Source organism: Cannabis sativa, chromosome 1 (assembly GCF_029168945.1).
Source record: "Cannabis sativa cultivar Pink pepper isolate KNU-18-1 chromosome 1, ASM2916894v1, whole genome shotgun sequence".
Taxonomy (NCBI): Eukaryota; Viridiplantae; Streptophyta; class Magnoliopsida; order Rosales; family Cannabaceae; genus Cannabis; species Cannabis sativa.
In genome coordinates this window covers 16,524,514-16,529,678 of record NC_083601.1, presented here as the reverse complement: position 1 = coordinate 16,529,678, position 5,165 = coordinate 16,524,514, and the positions used below count along the sequence as shown (strand labels likewise).

General features: G+C 40.1%; 1 long non-coding RNA gene across 1 annotated transcript; it reads left to right on the top strand.

The window, feature by feature from the left end:
* The first annotated feature begins 2,446 nt into the window (after window positions 1-2,446).
* On the top strand, window positions 2,447-4,488 carry LOC133031375 (uncharacterized). Its single transcript, XR_009684665.1, has 3 exons — window positions 2,447-2,817; window positions 3,687-3,749; window positions 4,226-4,488. It is a non-coding gene; the product is annotated as an uncharacterized LOC133031375 (long non-coding RNA).
* The last annotated feature ends 677 nt before the right edge of the window (window positions 4,489-5,165 follow it).

Sequence of the window (5,165 nt, the reverse complement as noted above, 5' to 3'; positions counted from 1 at the left end):
GGCCAGTACCGAAGTCAGCTACAGAGGTCAGAAGTTTTCTGGGTTTGGCTGGTTATTATCGTCGGTTCGTTGAGGGTTTTTCAAAGATTGCTGTACCCTTAACGGAGCTGACCCGAAAGAACCAGAAGTTTGTTTGGACTGATCGGTGTGAGAAAAGTTTCCTGGAGTTAAAGCAACGCTTGATTACCGCTCCTGTACTAACTCTTCCTTCAGATAAGGAAAAGTTTGTGATATATTGTGATGCCTCGAGACAGGGTCTCGGCTGTGTGCTTATGCAAAGCCGGGAGGGTAATAGCTTATGCTTCTCGGCAGTTAAAGGAGTACGAGCAGAGGTACCCTACTCACGATTTAGAACTCGCAGCAGTGGTATTTGCGCTAAAGATTTGGCGGCATCACCTTTATGGCGAGAAATGTGAGATATACACTGATCATAAAAGTCTGAAATACTTCTTCACCCAGAAGGACTTGAATATGAGACAAAGACGTTGGCTAGAATTGGTGAAGGATTATGATTGTGAGATCCTTTATCATCCTGGTAAAGCCAATGTGGTTGCTGACGCTTTGAGTAGAAAAGGTCAGAGTCAGTTGAGTACTATGAAGCAAATCTCCCGACAGTTAGCAAATGAAATGACTCGAGCTCAGATTGAGTTGGTTGTGGGGCAATTGGCTAATATTACCCTACAATCCACTCTTTTAGAGAGAATTAATGAAGCACAAAAGCAAGATTCAGAGTTGATAAAAACCCGAGCTAGGGTTTTGGCTGGGAAGGCTAGTGATTTCTCAGTAGATGAAACGGGAATGTTGAGATTTGGAAGTCGAGTTTGTGTGCCTATGAATGAAAACATCAAGAAAGAGATCATGGATGAGTCTCACACGACTCCTTATTCAGTTCATCCAGGGTCGACAAAGATGTACCAAGACCTGAAAGCCATGTTTTGGTGGCCAGGCATGAAGAATGACATCGCTGAGTATGTTGCAAAGTGCCTTACATGTCAGCAAGTGAAAGCTGAACACCAGCGACCTGCAGGGTTGCTGCAACCACTGAAAATACCAGAATGGAAATGGGAAGATATAGCTATGGACTTCGTGGTAGGTATGCCTAGAACCACGGGACAATTTGACTCTGTATGGGTCATAGTGGACAGGTTTACAAAGTCTGCTCACTTTTTACCTGTTCGGACGAATTTCTCCATTGATCAGTATGCTGAATTATATGTTAGAGAAATTGTTCGTCTGCACGGTGTCCCAAAGTCCATTGTGTCGGATAGAGATCCGAAGTTTACATCGAGATTCTGGGAGAGTCTGCATCGAGCTATGGGAACTCAGTTAAAGTTCAGCACAGCTTTTCATCCTCAGACGGATGGGCAATCCGAGAGGACCATTCATATTTTAGAGGACATGCTACGGGCATGTGTGCTTGACTTTGAGGGATCATGGGTAAAGTACCTTCCCCTGATCGAGTTTTCTTATAATAACAGCTATCAGGCAACAATCGGGATGGCTCCTTATGAACTTTTGTATGGAAGAAAATGTAGATCGCCCATTCACTGGGATGAAGTGGGTGAAAGAAAGTTCTTGGGTCCCGAAGCTGTTCAGAAAACAAGTGAGGCAGTTGATAAGATTAGAGCGCGAATGCTCGCGGCTCAGAGTAGGCAAAAGAGTTATGCCGATCCAAAGCGTCGAGATATTGATTTTCAAGTCGGGGACATGGTATTTCTCCGAATATCTCCGATGAAAGGCATAAAACGCTTTGGGAAGAAAGGAAAGCTTAGCCCGAGGTTCATTGGACCTTTTGAAATCCTTGAGAGGATAGGGCAAGTAGCGTACAGGTTGGCTATGCCCCCAGCGCTGGCAGCTGTACATAATGTGTTTCATGTTTCAATGCTTCGGAAATATGTCTCAGACTTGTCCCATGTTCTGAGTTATGAAGCATTGGAACTTCAGCCGGACTTGTCATACGAGGAACAACCAGTGCAAATACTTGATAGAAGAGAAAAAGTCTTGAGAAGCAAGACAGTGGCACTGGTGAAAGTACTGTGGAGGAACAGTAAAGTAGAAGAGGCAACTTGGGAACTCGAGACGGATATGCAGCAGAAATATCCGGAGTTGTTCAGGTAAATTTCGGGACGAAATTTCTATAAGGAGGGGGTAATTGTAATACCCGGAATTAAGAAATGGATTAGCAAAACCCTAACTAGATAATTATGTATAATTGAGGAAATTATATTATTATATAATTTAATATATGTGATTTTATATGAATTTTAATATATTAAAGACCCCGTTGGTGAGCCAGGGGCATTTTGGTAATTATGACCCGAGAAGGGTAAATTGTTGAGATTAAATTAATTACATGCTTAATAGAACTATATTATTATATAGTATACCTGTGTTGTCTTTTCAGGTGTGTTCTGACAGGTTGGCGCGGTATAGTCACAACCGGGTATTTCGGGCCGAACTGGGTTCGGGCCCGAAATGTAAATTGGATTGATAATTTGGCATTTTATTTGATGAATGATAATCTGAAATTTATTTGAAATTAATTGAGCATGAAATGACTTATTTACCCTTGTGAGGGTGTAGGTGTGAATAATAAGCCATGAGGGCATTTTGGTCATTTGACCCCTATTTACTATGTTTGATTAAAATTGATTTTTGATGAAATGAAAAGCAATTTTCTGGTTTTTGCTTTCCTCTTGGCCGACCCCCTCTCTCTCCCAAACCCTCTTATTATTTCAAAGTTGAATTTGAAGAAAAGCTTGGTTCTTAGCTTGTTTTGGAGCTTTGAAGTTGTGAATTCTTGAGCTTGGAGTTGAGGTAGATTCTTGCTAAGTTTATGTGAAATTTATGGTTGAATTCTTGCTGAAATTATTGTGGAAAAAAGCATGCTTTAAGTTGTTTGATCTTGGTTTGCATGTTTAGGGAAATGGATGTTTAATCTTGATAATTTGTGTGTTAATCTCTTGATTTGTGTTTGATTGGGCTTAGAGTACAATTCAAGGATGTTTTACATGCTTAATCTAATTTTTTTATCTATTGTTTTACTGCTGGAAATTGAATAAGTATGTGTTGGGTTAAAGTTCATGTTCTTGAACTTGGAGTTTTGCTAGTTGAAGCATGATTTGTGATTATTGTGCAATCTGAAATTATGGGGTTTATTGTTGGATTTTGATGCATAATTATGTGTTTTAGACCCTATAATATTTCCTAGCTGCTCTAAGTGGATTAATTGTGATTTTGGTTGTGAAAAGCAAGCTTGAGTTCATGGAACTCAAGCTTGGTGCTTTAATGGCACTTTTTGATTTTTAGTGCAATTGTTGGGTTTAAGTTGTGGAATATGTTTATTATGACATATATTGATGCTCTGGAAAGTTTGGGAATGTTTGGGGATGATTTGAGTGAGTTTTGGGGGTTTAAAGATTGAGAAATTTCGTGTTCTTCGCCCGGACAACCGGAATTCCGGTTGGTTCATCCGAATTCCGGTTGGAGTTCATCGGGAAATGCTGAAATTTGTTTTGGCCATAACTTTTGACTCGGGACTCCGTTTGGGACGTTCTTTATACCGTTGGAAAGCTCTTTTCGAGCTCTATGTGATTATCTGTATTTGAAATGCCATGAATTTATTTTATGAATGTGAAATCAGGGGTTAACCCTATTTGTGAAAATCCCGGATTGTGTGTGACTAGGATTACCGGCACCTGGTCAGGAGCACCCGGGGATTTGGAATCTCTACTATTGCGGGACAACAGGTAAGACAGTGATTAGCACGTAGAGTATGCGCAGTGGCGCTTATGTTGAGAATGATATGCATAAATGTTAAGTAACCGGGATTAGGGTTATTACCCTAATAGGAACGGTGTAATAGCCTAGGGTTATTACCCTAGTGATATATGTGTATAAATGCCATGCCATGCTAATTGAAATGAGATTTAAGGATTATGTGCTCAAGGCATAATCAGGTTGGACTCGGTACTCATAACCGAGATGAACCGCTTCTAAGGCCTTAATGTATTTAGACGTGTGAGAGTAACACGTGGGTCTACGTCACGTAGATTTAATTAGATGTGTGAGCGCAACACATAGGTCTACGCCACGTAGACATAAATGGGCATGATGAAATAATGATCAGGTCTGTGCTATACAGACATATGTGAATGAGCATAATATATTTGTTATGATTTATACTGTCTTGCTGGGCTTGGCTCACGGGTGCTCTACTGTGCAGGAAAGGGTAAGGCATTAGCTGATCAGCCATGAGTTTCAGGAGCAGGGCGAAGAATGTACATGTTCATGCCACTTCAGACCAAGCGGGTTATGGGTCTAACAGTGTTGACTTTTGTATTCTGTTTTGCCGCTTAGGTCGGCTAGTAAGAAAGAACTTGTAATAAGTTTGTAAATATTTTTGGGATCCCAACTATTTTGAAAAGTTTAAATATATTACAAGTTTATTTTCAGTCTGTTTAATATAAAAGTTTAAATTTTGCGCTATTTTAATTAGTAATCCCGGTTAGGGGATTAGGGCCTTATAAGTATTTTGGGTAGCGTGCCTAATTATTTAGGGCGTTACAATAAGACAGGATTGTTGACAAAGGAATGGACAGTTCAGTGAGGATTGATTCTAACCAAACCAATTCAGATGTGGCAAGGGCAAGTGCTCAATATTCAAATTCAGTATGGATCGAGCAACTAAACTTTGCTTCTTAGAGCACTAGCTAATAAGATTGTTTTCAAGGAACATACAATAGCTTGATGTCGACTTTCTATCATCACTGCATTCTGCCCAATCAACATTTGAGTAGCCTTGCAGATTCAAATTTGATGCAGTAGTGAAGGAGAGACCAAGGGTTGAAGTCCCAACTAAGTACATTAATATTCTTTTGTAAGCACCCCAATGATCTGTTGTAGGAGCTTAAAGATACTGGCTTAGCTTATTCACTGCAAAGGTTATGTCAGACCTGGTCATGAGTAAGTATTGAAGGGCCCTATTACACTTCGATATTATTTTGGATCTGCAATGGGAGTTCCTAAGACAGAGATAGCTTAGCAGCAGCACACATTGGTGTTGGTTGAGGTTTTGCATCAAGCATGTTTGTTTTGGCCAATAGAATATGTATGTACTTACTTTGAGTCAAGTAGATAGCTTTAGTGTCTCAAAGTACCTCAAA